Source organism: Heterodontus francisci, chromosome 13, assembly GCF_036365525.1.
Source record: "Heterodontus francisci isolate sHetFra1 chromosome 13, sHetFra1.hap1, whole genome shotgun sequence".
NCBI classification, from domain to species: domain Eukaryota; kingdom Metazoa; phylum Chordata; class Chondrichthyes; order Heterodontiformes; family Heterodontidae; genus Heterodontus; species Heterodontus francisci.
In genome coordinates, this window is record NC_090383.1 from 119,806,915 (window position 1) to 119,830,178 (window position 23,264).

The following is a 23,264-nucleotide window of genomic DNA, read 5'->3' on the forward strand; positions in this document are numbered from 1 at the left end:
AACAGGCTGATATACTCGAACAGGTTGATGTTAAGAGGGAGGATGTGCTGGAAATTCTGAAAGACATGAGGACAGATAAGTCCCTGGGGCCAGACGGGATATACCCAAGGATATTACGGGAAGCGAGGGAAGATATTGCTGCGCCTTTGGCGATGATCTTTGCGTCCTCACTGTCCACTAGAGTAGTACCAGATGATTGGAGGGTGGCAAATGTTATTCCCTTGTACAAGAAAGGGAATAGGGATAACCCTGGGAATTATAGACCAGTCAGTCTTACGTCGGTAGTGGGCAAATTATTGGAGAGGATTCTGAGAGACAGGATTTATGATTATTTGGAAAAGCATAGTTTGATTAGAGACAGTCAGCATGGCTTTGTGAGGGGCAGGTCATGCCTCACAAGCCTTATTGAATTCTTTGAAGATGTGACAAAACACATTGATGAAGGAAGAGCAGTGGATGTGGTGTGTATGGATTTTAGCAAGGCGTTTGATAAGGTTCCCCATGGTAGGCTCATTCAGAAAGTGAGGAGGCATGGGATACAGGGGAAGTTGGCTGTCTGGATACAAAATTGGCTGGCTCATAGAAGACAGAGGGTGGTAGTAGATGGAAAGTATTCAGCCTGGAGCTCGGTGGCCAGTGGTGTTCCGCAGGGATCTGTTCTGGGACCTCTGCTCTTTGTGATTTTTATAAATGACTTGGATGAGGAAGTGGAAGGCTGGGTTAGCAAGTTTGCCGATGACACGAAGGTTGCTGGAGTTGTGGATAGTGTGGAAGGCTGTTGTAGGTTGCAACGGGACATTGACAGGATGCACAGCTGGGCTGAGAAGTGGCAGATGGAGTTCAACCTGGAAAAGTGTGAAGTGATTCATTTTGGAAGGTCGAATTTGAATGCAGAATACAGGCTTAAAGACAGGATTCTTGGTAGTGTGGAGGAACAGAGGGATCTTGGGGCGGCACAGTGGCGCAGTGGTTAGCACCGCAGCCTCACAGCTCTAGCGACCCGGGTTCGATTCCGGGTACTGCCTGTGTGGAGTTTGCAAGTTCTACCCGTGTCTGCGTGGGTTTTCTCCGGGTGCTCCGGTTTCCTCCCACAAGCCAAAAGACTTGCAGGTTGATAGGTAAATTGGCCATTATAAATTGTCACTAGTATAGGTAGGTGGTAGGGAAATATAGAGACAGGTGGGGATGTTTGGTAGGAATATGGGATTAGTGTAGGGTTAGTATAAATGGGTGGTTGATGGTCGGCACAGACTCGGTGGGCCGAAGGGCCTGTTTCAGTGCTGTATCTCTAATCTAATCTAAAAAAATCTCATGTCCATAGATCGCTCAAAGTTGCCACCCAAGTTGATAGGGTTGTTAAGAAAGCGTATGGTGTGTTGGCTTTCATTAACAGGGGGATTGAGTTTAAGAGCCGCGAGGTTATGCTGCAGCTCTATAAAGCCCTGGTTAGACCACACTTGGAATATTGTGTTCAGTTCTGGTCGCCTCATTATAGGAAGGATGTGGAAGCTTTTGAGAGGGTGCAGAGGAGATTTACCAGGATGCTGCCTGGACTGGAGGGCATGTCTCAAGAAGAAAGGTTGAGGGAGCTAGGGCTTTTCTCATTGGAGCGAAGAAGGATGAGAGGTGACTTGATAGAGGGGTACAAGATGATGAGAGGCATAGATAGAGTGGATAGCCAGAGACTTTTTCCCAGGGTGGAAAGGGCAATCACCAGGGGGCATAATTTTAAGGTGAATGAAGGTTTCGGGGAGATGTCAGAGGTAGGTTCTTTACACAGAGTGGTGGGTGCGTGGAATGCACTGCCAGCGGTGGTAGTAGAAGCAGATACATTAGGGACATTTAAGCGACTCTTGGATAGGTACATGGATGATAGTAGAATGAAGGGTAGGTAGGTAGTTTAATCCTCGAGTAGGTTAAAGGTTCAGCACAACATCGTGGGCCGAAGGGCCTGTACTGTTCTATATTTTTAAACATGCTTCCACAAAGAAAAAGGGTGGGATGTCACGGAGTTTACAGGATAAGATAAGGCATTAAAGGAAACCTTATGTCCGATACCAAGAACTCAATATTACAGAATGCCTAGAAGAGTAGAGAAAGTGGAGGGTGAAACCAAAAAGGAAATTAGGAAAGCTAAGAGAGGGCATGAAAGAATATTGGCAAACAAAATCAAGGTGAACCCAAAGATGTTTTATCAATACATTCGGAGTGGGAGGAAAACTAAGGAAAGAGTAGGGCCCATAAAAGAACAAAACGGAAACCTACGCGTAGGGGCGGAAGATGTTGGCATTGTTCTTAATGAATGCTCTGCGTCTATCTTCACAAAAGAGGGGGACGATACAGATATTGTAGTTCAGGAAGAGGGGTGTGAAGTATTGGAAGTATTAATGGGATTAGAATCCTTGAAAGTGCATAAGTCACCAGGGTCAGATGAAATGTAATCCCGGCTGTTAAAAAAAAAAAGGAAATAGCAGAAGATCTGACCATCATTTTCCAGTCCTCACTGGATACAGGTGTGGTGCTGGAGGATTGGAGGACTGCTAACATTGTACCTCTGTTTAAAAAGGGAGCGAGGGATAGACAAATAATTATAGGCCAGTCAGTCTAACTTAAACGGGCAAATTATTGGAATCAATTCTGAGAGACAGGATAAACTGTCCCTTAGAAGGGCATGCATTAATCACAGATAGTCAGCATGGATTTGTTAAGGAAGATCTTGTCTGACTAACTTGACTGAACTTTGAAGAAGTAACAAGGAAGATTGATGAGTGTAATGCAGTTGATGTACATGGATTTTAGCGAGGCTTTTGACAAGGTTCCACATGACAGACTGGTTATAAAAAAGCTCATGGGATCCAGGGAAATGTAGCAAGATGGATGCAAAATTGGCTCAATGGCAGGAAACAAAGGGTAATTTCTGATGGATGTATTTGCAACTGGAGGGCTGTTTCTAGTGGCATTCCGCAGGGCTCAGAACTGGGTCCCCTGCTTTTTGTGGTGTATATTAACAAATTGGATGTAAATGTAAGGGGCATGATCAAGAAGTTTGCAGATGACACAAAAATTGGCTGTTTGGTTTATAATAAGGAGGATAGCTGTAGGAAGACATTGATGGTCTGGTCAGGTGGACAGATAAGTAGCAAATCAATTCAACCCAGAGAAGTGTGAGGTGATGCATTTGGGGAGGTCAAACAAGGCAAAGGAATACACGATTAATGGGAAAATACTGAGAAGTGCAGAGGAAGTGAGGGACCTTGGAGTGAAAGTCCACAGATCCCTGAAGGCAGCAGGACAGGTCGATAAAGGTGGTTAAGAAGGAATATGGAATCCTTTCCTTTATTAGCCGAGGTTATGCTGGAACTGTATAAATAATTAGTCATGCCACAACTTGAATACTGTGTGCAGTTCTGGTCACCTCATTACAGAAAGGATGTAATTGCACTAGAAATGGTACAGAGGAGATTTACGAGGATGTTGCCAGGTCTGGAAAAATGCAGCTATGAGGAAAGATTGGAGAGGCTGGGGTTGTTCTCCTTGAAAGAGAAGGCTGAGGGGAGATTTGATTGAAATGTACAAAATTGAGGGGCCTGGATAGAGTGAAGGTGAAGGGCCTATTTACTTTAACAAAGAGGTCAGTGACAAGGGGGCATAGATTTAAAATGATTAGTAGAGCAATTAGAGGAGAGATGAGGAAACATTTTTTCACCCAGAGGGTGGTGGGGGTCTGGAACTCACTGCTTGAAAGGGTAGTTGAGGCAGAAACCCTCAACTCGTTTAAAAAGGGGTCTGGATATGCACCTCAAGTGCTGTAACCTGCAGGGCTAAGGACCGAATGCTGGAAAGTGGGATTAGACTGGATGGCTTGGTTTCCGGTCGGTGCAAACACGATGGGCCAAGTGGACTCTTTCTGTGCCTTAAACTTTCTGTTATTCTATGATTGTGTGCCCTTGTTCTGGATTCCCTCACCAGAGGAAATAGCTACTTTAACCAAATCCTTTTGTTGTTTCAAACACCTTGATAAGATGAGGTGCAGACAGGTCAGACGAGCGGCAAGTATCTGAACACCCCTTGGAGTGCGGGACTAGTAACCAGAACAGGAGGCGCTGCCCAATGCAAAGCAAAGCTGCCAGCAATCAAAAAACTGGCACACACCAACGCGATTTCAAAGCTAAATCTGCTATATATACACAGATATATAACCACAGAAATGAATCAACAAATAACAGACACACCCTGCCTGTTCTGGGGAATGCAGCATCAAGAAAGGGGGAGGGGGAGGGGGGAGAGGGAGAGGGGGAGGGGGGAGAGGGAGAGGGGGAGGGGAGAGGGGGAGGGGAGAGGGGGAGGGGAGAGGGGGAGGGGAGAGGGGGAGGGGAGGGGGGAGGGGAGGGGGGAGGGGAGGGGGGAGGGGAGGGGAGGGGGGAGGGGAGGGGGGAGGGGAGGGCGGGAGAAAAGAGGGGGGGGGGGGGGGGGCGAGGGTGCCAGAGAGATCCCCAGGAAAGTGGCTAAACCCTCGCCAAGCACGGGGACTGGGACTGGGCCTGCCCTTACCTCACCCGCTCCTGCGGTAGCCAGAATTGGTTACACTGTCGCGGCTGCTACCTCTCTCGATTACTTTTTTTATTACAATGTATTCTCACCCCCAGGTACTGTATCCAATTCTGAAGCTGTGAATGACGCCGCTCGCCTATCAATTACAAGCCGCTCTCGGAGTCACCGGCTCCAGACGTCAGTGGTCGGCTGAGATGTCAATCACCCGAGCACCCTGCCCACCCCCTGCACTGCGGAAGTGACAGCGCATGGGCCGTAACATCCCTCTGCACAATGGATCAGGTCAAATAAATCCCATAGAAACTGTCTGAAACGCGGCCCGAGGGGGGGATATCGTTAAAATGTAGTTCAATCTTTGCCTTTTTAATGTTAGGCGTATCTAATGTCGCATTTACTGAGAATTTCAAAAAAACAAAATAAACTGCTACCTCTGAAACTGGAGTCCCAAAAACACATCCAGCTGGCCTTTCAAGTCTGGTGCTGCAACTACATCCTGTTATTTAAAATTATATTTATCAATAACAGCACATTTTTGCTGCCGTTAATCCTTAAGTAACTCGCTCTATATTGCATTAAATTTGACTATGAAATGTGTCTGCATGTTGCACAGTTGGGTGTAAATCCTCCAAGATCCACTGTACTATTAGACCCGACACAGGTCGCAGTAACGCCGAATATGCCCTCGGTTTGCGCCAGTTGTTTTCACTCTTCATCAGATAATTCCAGTGCCTGATATTGTTCTGTAAAATGGGTAACCCCGGTTTTAAATCTGCACAGATCCAATTCTAGACCTCTAATGTAGGACACATTATATTGCTCTCCGGATGTTTTGTGAAGAATGCAAAAAACTTACAGTCCAAAAGTATGAGTTGTTTAGCATTAGTTTCACATTTCTTGTTGAATTTCCTACAAGTGCATTTGGTTTTTACAAACTAAATATTCAAGGGGTAATATTCTGTGGATTCGTGTGGTGGGCAACATAACCCTTTGAAAGTGTTTCAGAAAAACCTGGATGGAACATTAGGTGCCAGCCACTCATGATTTTCCAATCCACAGAGGGTCCCTGATATCTGCTCAAATAAAAATTACCCCTTAGAGTGTGTGTTAACCCTCGAATATATTATATATACTATATTTCAAAAGCACTTAATTGGCTGTAAAATGCTCTGGGATGGCCTGACATCGTGAAAGATGCTCTATAAATGCAAGTTCTTTCTATTTAGGGACTACTCCATGGAGGCATGAAAATGATCATAAATTCCTTTCTCTAAATCTTTAAGGATATATGTCCCGTCTTACCCAGGAACCTTGTGAATTTATGCTTTCCACTATTCTTCACAAACCCCTCTGTGCATTGTGAATTAGTTAGCCCCATTTACAACAGCTGGAATCTGTCTACAGTCTTCTGTAACCAATCAGAATTTTGTCACATTTTGAATGTCTGATCACTTTAAATTCATCTCACTGCAGCTGCGGAAGCATTATCGGGACTCTCAGAAACCCGCTGATAACGAGCTATTTTGTAATCTTGTTTACTTGCTTTCTAATCAACTAACCAATTGACTCAGGCTTTACTTGTGACCACATTCTTACTACAAAGCTTGATAAACTGCTGAGCTAAAATCCCATGGATAGTTACTTTTATTTTAAGTGTTCCTTCTAGATAGTTGTACTCAAATTGGAGACAGTCATTATGGCATAGAAGGAAGCCATTCAGCCCATCGTGCTCAGTTCTCTTTAGAGCAATCCAGTCATTCCCAATACCCTGCTCTATCTCCGTAGCCCTGCAAGTTTATTTCCCTCAAGTGCACATCCAATTTCCTTTTGAAATCATTAATCATCTCCGCTTCCACCACCCTCGTAGGTAGCGGGTTCCAGGTCATTACCACTCGCTGTGTAAAAAATTCTTCCTCACAACCCCCCCTGCATTTCCTGCCCAAAACCTTTGATCTGTGACCCCTAGTACTTGTACCATCAGCTAATGGGAAAAGCTTTTCTTTGCCTACCTTATCCAAACCTATCATTATCTTGTACACTGCTATAAAATCTCCCCTCAATCTCCTTTGTTCCAAGGAGAACAACCACATCTTCTCCAATGTAACATTATAGCTAAAATCCCTCATACCTGGAAGCATTCGTCTGACATTTATTCTGTGACCTTCTGAGATCAAAGGGGATAGGCAGGGTTTCAGTATCTCGGCATCACAGCACCTTGCAGAGGTGGTGGCACAGCCATCATAAATCCCCAAGTGAATGAGTTTCAACAACAACTTGATATCAATGCAGCATTTGACCGAGTGTGGCAAAGTGCGGCAAAATTTGGCCGAGTGTGGAGCCCTAGCCAAATAGGATTCAGGAGGGGAAACTCTCCACTGGTTAAAGTCATACCCAGCATAAAAGGAAGATGGTCGTCATTCTTAGAGGTCAATCATCTCAACCTCAGCACATCACTGCAGCAGTTCCTCAGAGTAGTAGGGTAGTGTCGTAGACCCAACCATCTTCAGCTGCTTCATCATTGACCTCCTCTCCATCATAAGGTCAGAAGTGGGGATGTTTGCTGATGATTGCACAATGTTCAGTACCATTCGCAACTCCTCAGATATTGAAGCAGTTTGTGTCCATAAGCCGTAGGACCCGGACAACATTCAGGCTTGGACTGATAAGTGGCACATTCGTGGCACAATGCCAGGCAATGACTATTTCAAACGAGAGAATCTAACCATCTCCCCTTGGCATTCAATGGCATTACCATCACTAAATCTCCCATCATCAAGATCCTGGGAGTTGCCATTGACCAGAAACTGAACTGGAGTAGCCAAATAAATACTGTGGCTATAAGAGCAGGTCAGAGACTGAATATAAGAAATAGGAGCAGCAGTAGACCATATGGCCCCCCGTCATTCATAAATATCATGGCTGATCTTAGGATTCAATTCCACTTTCCCACTCGCTCGCCATACTCCTAGATTCCCTAAGAGACCTGGAAATTCTGTAGCGAGTAACCCAGCTGCTAACTCCCCAAAGCCATCGAGAAAGGCACAAGTCTGGACTGTGATGGAATACTCTCCACTTGCCTGGATGAGTGTAGCTCCAACAATACACAAGAAGCTCAACACCATCCAGGACAAAAGCAGCCTGTTTAATCAACACCCCATCCACCACCTTAAACATTTACTCATTCCACCACCGACGCACAGCAGCAGTGTATACCATCCACAAGATGCACTCCAGTAACTCACCATGCCTCCTTCGACAGCACCTTCCAAATCGGTGACCTCTACCATCTAGAAGAACAAGGGCAGCAGACACATGGGAACATCAACATCTGTAAGCTCCCCTCCAAGCCACACACCATTCTGACTTGAAAATAAAGCACAGTTCCTTCACTGTCTCTGGATCAAAATCCTGGAACTGCCTCCCTAACAGCACTGTGGGTGTACCTATACCAGATGGACTGCAGTGGTCAAGAAGACAGCTCACCACCACCTTCTCAAGGGCAATTAGGAATGGGCAACAAATGCTGGCCTAGCCAGTGATGCCATGAAAAAAATATATAGTGCGTTTGACAATGAAAGATCCCAAGGTTCCTCACAGAAGTGGCATCAGGCCAACATGTGTGTGAACAGGTAACCAAAGGTTTGGTCAATGAGATAGGATTTCAGATGTGTCTTAAAGGAAGAGAGGTAGAGAGAGTGTGTGTGCGTGTGCGCGGCGGTGTGGTGGAGTTCCAGAGCTTAGGGTTAGGTAACTGAAGGAACAGCAAAGATGGTGGGGGGGCGGATACACAAGCAGCCCAATTCGAGGAATGTAGATATTTTGGAGGGTTGTACAGCTTGAGGTGATTACAGAGATAGGGAGGTATGAAGCCATGGAGGGATTTGAACACAAGGATGAGAATTCTTAAAAATCTAGGCGTTGCTGGACCAGGAGCCAATGTAAATTGCTGAGGGGTGAACAGGATTTGGTGTGTGTCAGGATACAGAGAGCAGAGATTTGGATACTCTGAGTTTATGGAAGGTGGGAGGCTGGCCAGGAGTGCATTAATTAGTCACGTTACCATCCTGCCCAGCTCAGGAACATCAGCAAAGGATATCATTATTTTCCTTGTTCAAAGGGTGGGGGGAAAACGAGAGAGCGAGAGAGTGTTAAAAAGTTCTGTAGCAATTGTGACCTTGGGTACGTTGCTTGGCTCCTGCTAATCTGTTACTTTTAATAAATTTGCTCCTGAATTTAATGTTTAAACCACAATCTGATAAGAGTGTTATTCTTCCATTATCTGCAGGTTAAGTGATCATGAGAGGGCCCAGGTCTTATTCAATATACTTGTTACACCAACAAGGATTTCTGTGCGACCCCTAGACTACACTATACTTACTCAATCTAATGGGTCCACATGATCTTTGACCTTCCCTCTCCAGTCAGTCAATGAAAAAAAGTCCAGTTCTGTATTTGAGTAACAGATTATAGTTTATTTTCTTAATTGGATAGCTCTGTTCTGATGAAAGGTCACTGAACTGAAATATTAACTCTTTCTTTCCACAGATGCTGCCAAACCTGCCGAGTATTTACAGCACTTTCTGTTTTTATTATAGCTCTTGAGCTTAAGAGTTGGCACCAACACAATGGGTCAAATGGCCTCCTTCTGTACCTTCAGGTTGTTTTTCTTCAGGTTTGCACTTGCTGCTGTTCAATATTCAGTATATTAACACCTAATCTGTACTAATGCTTTGTCTTTCAACACACCATTAACATATTGTTTGCCTGTCATCCGTGACCTTTTGGTCAGCTATGTGGCCTGGTCCAATCTGCACCTTCTCCTTTGTTATCTCTTGCCCCACCCCCACCTCACTTGTTTATAATCTGTGACTTTTCTAGTATTTGTCAGTTCCAATGAAGGGTCACTGACCCGAAACGTTAACTCTGCTTCTCTTTCCACAGATGCTGCCAGACCTGCTGAGTGAATCCAGCATTTCTTGTTTTTGTTTCAGATTTCCAGCATCCGCAGTATTTTGCTTTTATCCTTCTGTACCCTACTGTTCTATTAATGTGTATTCTTCATTCATATTTACTTCAGAAAAATGTCTGTAGATAAAGCATCATCCACATCGATGATGAGTTTGAGGATTCAGCCTCTTTTCAATGCTGATGTGATCAAAGCTTGAGACAATGGGAGAGGCCACACTTTATCCCTGTACTCGTTGATCTACATTGTTCCCAGTGTAGCAACAGCTCAAATTTAAAATTCTCATTCTTGTGTTCAAATCCCTCCATGACTTCACTTCTCCCTACCTCTGTAACCTCTCCAGTATTATAATCCTCACGATTTCTGTGCTCCTCTAATTCTGGCCTCTTGTGCTTCCCTGATTTCCTTTGCTCACCATTGGTGGCCGTCACTCCAAGTTCCTAAGCATCTGCAGTATTTTGCTTTTATCCTAAGTGCTGGAATTCTCTTCCTAAACTCCTCTGCCTCTCCCTCCTCCTTTGAAGGGCTCGTTAAAACCCCTACCTTAAGCTTTTGGTCACCTGCCCTAAAATCATCTTATGTGGCTTCGTGTCAAATATTGCATGATAAGGCACCTGTGAAACGCCTGAGGACGTTTTACTAAGTTAAAAGGTGCTATAGAAGTGCAGTAGTTACTGTTGAAAAATCTAATCAGGTTAACTTGTTTACAATTCATGGATATCATACAGTTACAGATGTAACTCAGCCTTCCATACAGCCCTAGAATCTCCCCATCGCTGCATCTAATTGCTTCATGATTAATTCCATAGCTTTTACCATTTCATTCACCCAGTTCACAGATCAGCCATGATCTCATTGAATGGAGGAATAGATTTGTGGGGCTAAATGGCCTACACCTGTTCCTAAGGGTACTAAAGGCAAGATGTCATCATTTTAAAAGCATTAAAAGCAAGTTAAAAAAAAACGATTTTTCTTTAAAATTCTGTTTGCCTTTTGAAAAAAAAAAACAGTGGCGGGCTGGTGTAATGTTAACAGTTTTCAAGTATACATCACAGTGGCGCAGTGGTTAGCACCGCAGCCTCACAGCTCCAGTGACCCGGGTTCGATTCTGGATACTGCCTGTGTGGAGTTTGCAAGTTCTCCCTGTGTCTGCGTGGGTTTCCTCCCACATACCAAAGACTTGCAGGTTGATAGGTAAATCGGCCATTAGCAATTGCATTTAGTATAGGTAGGTGGTAGGGAAATATAGGGACATGTGTGGATGTGGTAGGAATATGGAATTAGTGTAGGATTAGTATAAATGGGTGGTTGATGGTCGGCAAAGACTCGGTGGGCCGAAGGGCCTGTTTCAGTGCTGTATCTCTAAATCTAAAAGAAGCTCAATAATTTAGATCTTTGCTGGCTGTGGTGCACTATGGGTATATCCTGGCAGGACAAAAGTCACAAATGTGGCAGTCCTCTCAAAGGCAGAGCTCCCAAGTATGTTGGCACTAATCAAGCAGAGGTGGCTTTTTTTTCCATGGAGTCATAGAGAGATACAGCACTGAAACAGGCCCTTCGGCCCACTGAGTCTGTGCTGACCATCAACCACCCATTTATACTAATCCTACATTAATCCCATATTCCCGACCACATCCCCACCTTCCCTCAATTCCCCTACCACCTACCTACACTAGGGGCAATTTACAATGGCCAATTTACCTATTAACCTGCAAGTTTTTGGCTATGGGAGTAAACCAGAACATCCAGCAACAACCCACAGGGTCATAGGCAGAACTTGCAAACTCCACACAGGCAGTACCCAGAACTGAACTCGGGTCTCTGGAGCTGTGAGGCTGCGGTGCTAACCACTGCGCCGCTGTGCTGCCCACCCTTTGGTGGATTGAACACGCCCGCAGGATGGAAAGCAATCGCATACCCAAGGACCTTCTGTATGGTGAGGTAGCCAGGGCCAGACAACCAGTGGGGCGCCCAAAGCTCTGCTTCAAGGATGCTTTCAAGCCTGATATGAAGGCCCTAAATATCGACCCACACCTGGGAGTCACTAACTGGCAAAAGAGGGAAATGGCGTCACATCCTGTGGACTGGTATGCACTACCATAACCACCAGTTGCTACAGCAGCTTGGCAACAGGTGCCAACATCAAAAACAACAACTCAGTGTCACTTGGCAGCTTCATGTGTGGCACTTGTGGCAGAACCTGCCGCTCAAGGATTGGCCTTCACAGCCATCAGCAAAGGTGCATCAAGAGAAGACACCCCACCGAAATGGATTGTTTGCTGTGTGTTCATCATCTTTTGTAGATGGAAGGATGCCAACCAACCAACCATTCACCTGGAGGCTAATCCAGGTATTAATCAGTGTGAATGAACAGGTACTCCCTGATCTCGATCCAGAACTTGTCCTGTAGTCAGAATGTAACTTAGAATAGTGATTAACGTTTTCTGTTTATATTAGTATCTATCCAACTTAGTGGATACAGTATCCTAGTGGTTGTTTTGGGGCTAATAATCCAGAAGAACTGAGTTCAAATCCTACATTGGGCAGTTTGGGAATTTGAATTCAGCCTAAAGAATCGGGAGATAAAAAGCTGGCATCAGTGAAAGTGACTCCAAATCTGTTAAACTGTTATACAAAGCCAACTGGCTCACTCATGTCCATGCCCAGCCTGGGCCGTAGGACACAACAGCAGCAGGAGTAAGTAATGATAATGGCTGAACTTCTCAATCAACTCCACTTTCCTGCCCTATCTACCCTTGATTCCTTTAGTGTCCAAAAATCTATCAACATCTATCTTAATATACTCAATGACTGAGCATCCACAGCTCCCTGGGTAGAGAATTCCATAGATTCACAACCCTCTGAGTGAAGACATTTCTCTTAATTTCAGTCCTAAATGGCCGACCTCTTATCATAAGACTTTGACTCCTCGTTCTAGGCTCTCCAGCCAGGGGAAACAGCTTCTGAGCATCAATATGACTCTGGTCCTACAAAAATGTGGTGTCTTCTAAGAGTCTAGCAAGTCACTCATTTAGTATCAAAACCACTACAAATATAGAACACCAATCTTCTTGAGGCAACTGCAAATGGGCAATAAATGATGGATTTGCCAGCAATGCCCACTTCCCAAGAACCCAGCTCCTTTCTAATAAGTTTCCTTTCAAACGGTGAAGCATCCAAATATTTCTAACCTTTCCTCAGAACTCAATCCTCTGATACCCTCAGGATTGCAGCACATAAAGTGACCATTCAACCCATCACACTTGTGCCAGTGCTAGTTCCTCAACTGGAGCCATCTAATCCAATCCTATTTCTCTCTCCATGTCCTTTATATTCTCACATAGCTGTCCTGCTGTAAAAAAAAACTTCATTCTTTTCGTGATGATCATCAGTCTCTGATCCCTTGTTACTGACTTGCCAACCAATGGAAACGATCATTCATAAAACCTTTCTGAATATTAGATTCCCCCCAACTCCATTTTCATAGAATCAGACAGCACAGCAGAGCAGTGGCCCACAATGAGACAGTTATCCAATTAGTCCTCCTCCCCTAGTTCCGAAGAAGGGTCACTGACCCGAAACATTAACTCTGCTTCTCTTTCTACAGATGCTGCCAGACCTGCTGAGTGATTCCAGCATTTCTTGTTTTTATTTTTTTAGTCCTCCTCCCCCACTCTTTCTATAACCCTGCCAATTTCATTCTTTTCAAGTCTATATCCAATTCCTTTTTGAAAGTTATTATTAATTTGCTTCCACCACCAGATCACAACAACTCACTGTGTAAAAAGAAAAAAAAAATCATCTTACCTCTGGCTTTTTGCCAATTATCTTAAATCTGTATCCTCTAGTAACTGACCCTCCTGCCAATGGAAACAGTTTCTCCCTATCTATGCTATTTAAAACCTTCATGATTTTGATCACCCCTATTAAAATCTCTCCTAAACAGTCTATGTTCTAAGGAGAACAATCTCAGCTTCTCGAATCTCTTCACAGAACTCAAGTTCCTCATCCCTGGTACCATTCAAATAAATCTCTTCTGCACCCTCTTCCTTCTGGATATCCTTCCTGAAGCCCAGAATTGAACATCTTACTCCAACTGGACCCAACTAGAGTTTTATAAAGGTTTAGAATAACTTTGTTTTTTTACTCTATGCTTCTATTAATAAAGCCAAGATTCCCATATACTTAAAAAAAAAAGACTTCAACTTGTCCTGCTACCTTCAAAGATTTGAGTACGTAACGACCTAGATCTCTCTGTTCCTGCACCCCCTTTAAAATTATACGATTTAGTTTATATTGCTTCGCTCAGTCTTCCTACCAAAATGCATCATCTTACAATTCTTCCTGTTAAATTTTATCTGCCTTGTTTGCCCATTTCATCAATCCATGCCCTCCTGAAGTCTGTTACTCCAGAGTTTACTATATTTCCAAGTTTTGTGTCATCTACAAACTTTGGAATTATGCTTTCTATACCCAAGTCCAGGTCAGTAATATATATTAGAAAGAGCAGTGGTCCCAATATCAAACACTGGAAGACAATACTGTATACTTCAGGCATGGACTTGATCAGCCAAGTGGCTTCCTTCTGTGCTGTAAATGACTATGACTTCCCTCCAGTCTGAAAAACAACCATTACTGCTACTCTCTGCTTCCTGTCTCTCAGCCAATTTTATATCCAAGCAGCCTCTGTCCCTTTATTCCCATGAGCTTTAATTTTGCCTACAAGTATATTAGGTCTTTTGAAAGTCCAAGTACATAACACCAATCACACTACCTTCATCGAAATTAGTCAAACACCTTTTGCCTGGTGGTTGCTGTTATTTATTCGCCCATTTTTTCCAAGTGACAATTATTTTTGTCCTGATTACTGTCTCTAAAAGTTCCCTAACGTCCAATGACATTAGGTTAGCTGGCTTGCATTTGCCATGATTATTCCTTTCCTATTTTTTGAACAGGGGTGTAACACATGTAATCCTCCAATCCTCTGGCACCATCCAAGAAGGATTGGAGATTGTGGTTGGAGTCTCTGCAATTTCTACCCTTACTTTGCTCAGTAAGTTAAGATGCATCCCATCTGGACTGGGTGACTTTTCTACTTGGAGGACTGCCAATCTTATAAGATCTCCTCTTTATTTGTTTTTAATCCTATCCAATTTCTCTTCGCCCTCCTACTTTACTGAGACATTGGCAAAATCCTCTTCTCCAGTGAAGATGATGCAAAGTACTCATTTAGTACCTCAGCCATGCCCTCTGCCTCCACAAGAATAATTCCTTTTTGGTCCCTAATTGGCCCCAGCCTTCCTTTGACTACTCTTTTACTATTTATATGTTTATAAAATATTTTTGGTTTTTTTTTTTATATTAGTCACTAATCTATTCTCATACTTTCTCTTTGCCTCTGTTATTTCCTTTTCAACTCTCGTTTATACTTTATGTATTCAGCTTGGTTCTTTACTGTATTATGAACTCAACATTTCTCATAAGCCTCCTTTTCTGTTTCATTTTAATCTCCACATCATTAGTCATCCAGGGAGCTCTAGCTTTGGGTGCTCTTTCTCCCCCTCTCGTGAGAATGGGCCTTGTCTCTATGTGTCTGAATCTTTGTCATAGACTAATGATGATGCCCTGGCGTATTTTTAAGAATTAATTCTGGGGATGTGGCGTCACTGGCAAGGCCAGCATTTTATTGCACATCCCTAATTGCACGGAGAAGGTGGTGGTCAGCCTTCTTCTTGAAATGCTGGTAATGGATTTTGAAACAACTGAGTGCCTTTCTGGGCCAAATCAGAGTGGGGGTGGGTGGGGAGGTTAAGAGTCAACCACAATGGTGTGGGACTGGAGTCATATATAGACTCAGAACAGGCAAGGACAGTGGGTTTCCTTCCCCGAAGGAAATCAGCGTTGATCTGTTTTTCTCTTCTCAGTTAACAGACCCATTCACCTAACTCTCCTCCTGTCTGCTCTTGTTCCTATTTCTTATGACATCTCTTTCTCACGGAACTCCGAAAACCGACTGAAGACACATGAAAAGTCTCCTACAGTGAACAAGGTTTAAGAAGAATACTGGGCCCCAACGAGAAGCAAAATCCACCTACAAACAAGGGCTCTTAAGTGAACTCGAAGACCCGTAACAAAAACTCTTCAGAGTTTGCCTCAAACCTTTCTACTTTATTTTACTTCTGCTCTTTTCTGTCTCTATTTGCATGTGTATCGCGTATGTATGCTCACGTGGGGCACGGCGTGTATTCGTAGGCATTAACCAAATTAGAGTTTTAAGTTTAAGTTTAATAAAATTTCACCTTTCTTCTTTAAACCTAAGAAAGCCTGTTTGTCTTCTTTGCCTTATAATTGGAAAGCGGTGAACAAGGATTCACCAAGGGGGAGTTAAATACAGTGTGTTTAAAAATAAAACCCTGTTACAGTAAGACCAGGTGAAGGCTGAAAGGGAACCCATTCTCACCTGGTCATAACACCCAATAAAACAACTAGCATTCAGGTAATGCCTTTAAACGTGGTAAAACATCCCAAAGTGTTAGTACGCAAATATTAACACTGAACTCGAATAGGTGCTCTTCGAACAGATAGACACAAACTTGGTCTTAGTGACAGCACAGATATGTGGTTGGAAGCTCATCTCGGGAACAAAAATGATGCCAAGGTTGTGGAGTCTGGTTCAGCCTCAGACAGCTGCCAAGGGGAGGATGGAGTCGGTGGCTTGGGAACAGAGTTTGTGGCAGGGACCAAAGACAATGGCATCACTCTTTCCCATATTTAATTGGAGGAAATTTCTGCTCATCCAGTACTGGATGTTGAATAAGCAGTCTGACAAATTAAGAGACTGTAGAAGGACTAAGAGAGGTGGCTGGGAGCATACATGCGAAAACTGACACCGAGGGGCAGCAGGTCGATGAGCAATAGGAGGCCAAGGAAAGATCCTTGAAGGACACCAGAGATAACTGTGTGGGAATAGGAAGAGAAGCCATTTCAGGTGATTTCCTGGTACGATTAGACAGATAAGAACAGAGCCAGGTGAGAGCAGTCCCAGCCAGCTGGAAGATGGTGGAGAGGCATTGGAGGAGGATGGTGCAGTCAACAGTGTCAAAGGCTGCTGACAGGTAGAGAAGGACGAAGAGAGACAGTTTACCTTATCAAAATCACAAATGTGACTGTGACTAACAGCTGTTTTGGTACAGTAGCAGGAGCCAATACTAAGGGAATTAAATGAAATGGGCTTTGTGCGGGAAGGTGGAATTAAGGTAGATCAACCATGACTGGACTGGAGGAAACTGGAAGGACCGAATCGTCTGCTCTTGTTCCTATTTCTTACGACATTAAAAGATGGGTCTAGAGGAGATGTAAATGGTTATCAGAGAATCATCACAAACTGTTGTCATCTGAAAAAAATGGGGGCAGTGGTTATGATCTGAAATTGTTGAATTCAATGTTGAGTCAGGAAGGTTGTAAAGTGCCTAACTGAAAGATGAGGTGCTGTTCCTCCAGCTTGTGTTGATCATCATTGGAACAGGTTAGGAGACTGAGGTCAGAGTAGGAAGGGAGTAGAGAATTAAAATGACAGCAGATGAGGAGCTCGGGATCAAGCTTGCAATGGACATACACACTGACGACACTCAGCTGTATCTCACCACCACCTCTCTCAACTCCAGACTGTTTATCCAACATCCAGTCCTACATGAACAGAAGTTTCCTCCAATTAAATATTAACACATCTGAAGCCATCGTTTTCTGTCTCTGCTCACAATCATGGCGTCACATTTTACCTCGAGATGAGCTTTTCTGACCTCATGCTCGTGCCATCACTAAGAACACCTGTTTCCACCTCCGTAACATCAAGCAACTTTGTCCCTTTTTCAGCTCATCTGCTACTGAAACCCTCAATCATGCCTACGTTACCTCTAGACTTGATGATTCCAATGCACTCCTCCCTGGTCTCCCACATTCTGCCCTCCATAAATTTGAGATCTTCCTGCTGGATGTGTCTTAACTCACATTAAGTCCCGTTCCCCTATCACCCCCGTGCTCCTTGACCTACATTGCACCCGGTCAAGCAGTGCTTTGATTTTAAAATTGTCATCCATGTTTTCAAATCCCTCCATTACCTCACTCCTCCCAACCCCTGTAATCTCCTCCAGGCCCCACAGCCCTCAGAGATATCTGCACTCCTCCAATTCTGGCCTGTTGAGCATCCCTGATTTTATTCGCTCCACCACTGGTGGTCACCCTTTCAGTTGTCTAGGCCCCAAGCTCTGGAACACCCTCCCTAAACCTCTCCTCCTTTAAGACACTCCTTAAAACCTACCTCTTTGAACAAGCTTTTAGTCATCTGACCTAATATTTCCTTATGTGGCTCAGTGTCATACTTTGTTTTATAGTGTTCCTGTGAAGCACCTTGGGACATTTTATTACATTAAAGGCGATATATAAATAAGAGTCATTGTTGTCGTCATCATTGGAGCAGTGTAGGAGGCCAAAGTCCAAGTGGGAGTGTGGTAGAAAATTAAAATGACAGGAGATCAGGAGCTCGGGATCAAAGCAGTCACCCAATCTGCATTTGGTCTCACCAATGTAGAGCAGACTGCATCACGTGCAGTGAATAGGGTATACGAAATTGAAAGTACAAGTAAATCACTGTTTCGCCTGGAAAAGTGTTTGGAGCCTTGGACGGTGAGAAGGTAGGAGCTAAAAAGGGCAGGCCTAGCATCTTCTGAGCTTGCATAGGAAGGTGATGGGGGAAGGGGAGGAGTTGTTGCAGGTGATTAAGGAGTGGACCAGGTGTTGCAGAGGAAACAATCCCTTCAGAATACAGAAAGAGAATGGGAAGATGTGTTTAGTGTAGACATCACACTGGAGTTAGTGGAAACTGCGGAGGATGATCCATGGAGGCTGGTCAGGTGGAAGGCGAGGACAAGAGGAACCCTATTGTGATTCTGGGAGAGAGCAGAAGTGCGGGAAATGGAATGGACATGGCCAAGGGCTCCGTCAACCATGGGGTGGGGGAATCCATGGTTGAGGAGAAAGGAAGAAATAAATATCGGAAGCACTGGTAAGGAAGGTTGCATCGTCAGAACAAATGCAACGGAGCCGGAAAAACTGGAAGAATTTATTACAGAAAGCAGGGTGGAAGGAAGTGTAGTCAAGATAATTGGGGGAGTCAGTGGGTTTATAGCGGATGTTGGTCAACTGCCTATCCCCAGAAATTGATAGAGTGAAGTTGTGGGAAAGAAGAATCAGAAATAGAAATAGACAGAATAGTAAAGGCAAGAAAGGGGTGGAAATTGGAAGCAAAGTTGATGAATTTTCCTGGGAACAGCATACCGGAAAAAAAAAGAGATGAGGGAGAGAAGGAGGACCAGAGTAGAACTGGAATGTTACACATACCCCACAAAAAGGCAAGCATAGCTAAGACCATACGAGTTCTCACACCAGCACATTTTAGTCGGAGGAAGTGAATAGAGTCAAAGCAGAAATACAGCCTGGTGGAGGGGATGGTAGTGGATGGGGACTGCTTGGGTCTCTGCTGGCCTGAGGGCCCACTTCTTCTTCCTTGAAGTTCTTTGAAAAAGTCCCATTGAGATAGACAAATGGCAAGTGGCTCAACCTGAAGGATGGTACCTCTGACAGTGCAGCACTCTCTCAGTACTGCACTGGAGTGTCAGCAAAGATACTGTGCTCAAGTCTATAAGGTGGGGCTTGAACCTTCTGACGCAGAAGGAAGAGTACTATCCACTGAGCTATGTTTGACACCTGGCATTAACCATTTCTTTATCCTGTTTTGCCCATGTAACAAAAATTACTAAAACGTAATTCAAAAATATGGTGTGCCTGCCATCCCAGAATGTGACTATATAGTCAAATGACCAATAACTTGAAGACAAGATTTTTCCTCCTGAGGGAGAGAGAGAAAAAAAAACTTAAAAACAAATTGGGAAGATAAAAAAAAACTGCCCAGGGAATTGATTCAGAAATTATCTAAAAACATTTGTCATGCTTTCAGCTGCCTGAGCCCCAAGATCTGGAATTCCATCCCTACGACTCTCTTACTCTTTCCTCCTTTAGCACACTCCTTAAAACCGCCCTCTTTGACCAAACTTTTGGTCAACTGTCCTACTATCTCTTTATGTTGCTCAGTATCATATTTTGTTTTATTGGACTCCTGTGGAACATCTTTGGACATTTCATTACATTAAAGGAGCTACATAAACACAAGTTTTTGTTGTTGTATCCAAATATCTATCCATCTGTATCTTACATATTCTTGTCCCATTCTGCCTTGTACCATCATCCCTTTGTCATTTAATCTCTCCTGTCTTTCGCAGTGGCTAGCACCGCAGCCTCACAGCTCCAGCGACCCAGGTTCAGTTCTGGGTACTGCCTGTGCTGAGTTTGCTATTTCTCCCTGTGACCGCGTGGGTTTCCTCCGGGTGCTCTGGTTTCCTCCCACATGCCAAAGACTTGCAGGTTGAAAGGTAAATTGGCCATTGTAAAAATTGCCCCTAGTGTAGGTAGGTGATAGGAGAATTGAGGGAAGGTGGGGCTGTGAAAGGGAAAAAAAATGGGATTAATGTAGGATTAGTATAAATGGGTGGTTTATGGTCAGTGTGGACTTGTTGGGCCGAAGGTCCTGTTACGGTGCTGTATCTCTCTATGACCTTACCATTTGTTCTTTCCCCCTCTCCCTTCTTATTTAAAACCTGTAATATCTTTAACTTTTTCCAGTTCTGATGAAAAGTCATCGACCTGAAACATTAACTTCACATCAAGGCTCTCACTCCAGTGCAGTACTGACGGAGTGCTGTGCTGTCGGAGGTGCTGTCTTCCATATGAGATGTTAAACTGAGGCCCCATTGTCCCTCTCAGGTGGATGTAAATGATCCCTTAGCAGTAGTTCAAAGAAGAGCAGGGGAGTTCGCCCCAGTGTCTTGGCCAATATTTATCCCTCAATCAACATCACAAAACGAAATCTGTCACTATCGCGCTGTTGGTGGCAGCTTGCTGTGCACAAATTGGCTGCAGCGTTTCCTATATTACAAAAGTTACTACACTTCAAAAGTACTTCATTGGCTGTAAAACGCGTTTGTCCATCCTGTGATGGTGAAAAGTGTTATGTACATGCAATTCTTTCCATTTTTTCGAAAGGTTTTTTTTTCTGTACAGATGCTCCCTGACCTGCTGAGTATTTCCAGCACTTTCTATCTGGATGTCAGATGGCAGCATCCACACTGGTCAGCCTTTGGATGTGACTTATTGTTTTGCTAGCCAGAGGGAACAGGCTGGAACCAGTGGAGGCAGCGCCATTTAAACAGATACAACCCGCAAAGCCTCTCTCTAGATTTATTATCACCAAAATAAATCACCTGTACAGACATCAAATAAACTCCAAAGAAAAATTTGAAAAGAATTTACCTGAAACTGCAAACAAGAGCCCCGTTAAAGGTCCAGCCCGCTGCAAAGAGACAATCCGCAGTGAGGGGCGACGCCGATGGGCTCAAAGCTGCATCATTATTGGACAGTTACCAGTTTGACTTCGGCCAATGGTCTTGGAAGGTTGGCAAGTTTAAATGATGACGAGAGAGCAGAGGGGGCGGGCACTTTTATGCAGATTAGCGCAGTACCAGTCTCCGGTTGGCTGGGCGGGTGCGCGCTGGTTTGCGCGCGGCTGGTGAGTGTCGGCGCGTGCACGGGGCCCGGGTTCCAGGTTGCAGGTGAGTGACGGCGCGGGTGGCCGCTGTATACCTGCTGTGGGCGGATAGCGGGTCTTGCTTTCAATTCATAAATAGTCTCTTCTCCCTTATTCGATTCCTAGACGCTGCAGAGCAGCTGCTTTAACCCCCATTGCAGTTGCAATATTGCACCATGTGATCCTCCTCCTGTTGCACAGCGGATACTAATGCGCTGGACACCTTGTATCCATTCGAAATGTTTCCGTGTAGAGACACAAAATAGCAGTACCTCTGCTGCTCAGGGACTGTACGCTTATGGGTGGAGGTCAGGCTGTGGAGCAAGGGAAACAGGACAGTGACATTTTAACGTGGCAAGTGCTCGCTACATTCCATCTGCTTAAGCACAGTTCGGTTCTCAATGTATCATTGACTGTCACTCTACCAAGAAACACGTCAGTCGAGTTTATGATGGATCCATGTGCGTGAAGTGTGTACGCGACAGAATTAAGCGTGCATTTCTTATCGAGGAACAGAAGATAGTGGTGAAGGTGCTGAAGGCACAAGCACAAAGCCAGAAGTCGAAGTGAACCATCTTGTTTTGTATAAACACGAGATTAAAAATCTCATTGGAACTTGAAAAAAAAACGGGAACAAGTGCCCCTGCCTTCATCAGGAGGAGCCCTGGGTTCAGTATGGAAGATGGGGCATGAAAGAAAAATGTGGTAGAAAGATGGTATCTGGGTGGTTACCTGTGATTGTACCTAGTGTTGGGTTAGCGGCATCACTCTGTGAAGTGTTCCAGCCAAGTGACCATGAGAGCTGTGGCTAAGTCTGCAGTTGGGCAAGGGTCTTTTTTTTAAAATTCCCTTCACCCTAAAAATCCCCTGGAGGATGAAAGTTTAGGGACAGAGGTTTCTGCAGCAAAAGTTCTAGAGATTGGTGGTCTCGCTGAGACAAGTGGCTGGCAGTGTTAGAGGAAGCTGTGGTGGCTGTGCACAGATCAAGGAAAGTGAGGAGGGACATGCTAGAGCATAGGAACAAGAGCAGGCCTTTGAGCCACCCACAGTGCTGTTAGGAAGGAAGTTCCAGGATTTTGACCCAGTGACAGTGAAGGAACGGTGATATAGTTCCAAGTCAGGATGGTGTGTGGCTTGGAGGGGAACCTGCAGGTGGTGGTGGTGTCTGCTGCCCTTGTTCTTCTAGGTTGCAACAATTATGGGTTTGGAAGGTGCTATTGAAGGACCTTAGTGAGTTGTTGCAGCACAAAGATAGTACACCAGCTGGAGGGAGTGAATTCTTAAGATGATGGATGGGGTGTCGATCAAGCTGGCTGCTTTGTCCTGAATGGTGGTATGACCAGCTGAGGCAGGGGTCTAGGGATCCCCTCTTTGTCTTTGCCTGATTTGGCCATAACAGGGTTTAATTTTTAAAACACTGTGTTTTAAGCTTCCCCTCAGTGAATCCTTGTTCACTGCTCTCTAATTGTAATGGTTAAGAAATCAACCAGACAGGTTTTCTTAAACTTACACCTTTCTTGTTTAAAATCTATTAACCTTAAAACTCTAATTCAGTTAAAACTACTAAAAATACGCAAGGCGATCACATTAGCGTGCATATGCAATGAACACACAGGCAAATAGTGACTGAAAGGGAGAAAGAATAAAGGGCAAAGGTTTGAAGCAATAGCTGGAGTTCATTTACTGTTTGTGGATTAGATGTACAGTTTTTGATTGCAGTTAAATCTTGCAGTTCTCATTGGGGCCCAGTGCACACTTTCACTTGTTTAGCTGCAGGAATCTTCTCTCTTAAGGTTTAAGTGGCTTGTGTGGGTGCCTGGAAATTCGAGAGGGTGAGACAGGTGTTCTCTTCAAGTTCAGTTGCAGTCTGTCTTCAAACTGTTCTGTGAGCACAGTTCAACACTCCAAGTTGGCCAGCAGGTTAATCATATGACCAACTCCCTATCTGGGACAATCTTTTCTGTGGTTTGTGGATTTCAAAGCTCTCGGTGGGGTGGTGTAGTGCGGTCTCTTACACAGACAACATGTGGATCACTGTTGACCAGACCAATCTCT

The 23,264-nt window shown here is 44.3% G+C and overlaps 2 protein-coding genes across 2 annotated transcripts in view; one reads left to right on the top strand and one right to left on the bottom strand.

The window, feature by feature from the left end:
• LOC137376648 (V-set domain-containing T-cell activation inhibitor 1-like) overlaps positions 1 to 21,018 on the bottom strand; it is a 52,168-nt gene extending 31,150 nt beyond the window's left edge. The window contains exon 1 of the mRNA XM_068045605.1: positions 20,936 to 21,018. The gene's annotated coding sequence lies outside the window, so the exon portion shown is untranslated. The remainder of the gene's footprint in view (positions 1 to 20,935) is intronic.
• Positions 21,019 to 21,152: 134 nt separating this feature from the next.
• The window catches only part of LOC137376649 (butyrophilin-like protein 8), a 34,044-nt gene continuing 31,932 nt past the window's right edge, over positions 21,153 to 23,264 (top strand). Inside the window, exon 1 of the mRNA XM_068045606.1 lies at positions 21,153 to 21,234. The gene's annotated coding sequence lies outside the window, so the exon portion shown is untranslated. The remainder of the gene's footprint in view (positions 21,235 to 23,264) is intronic.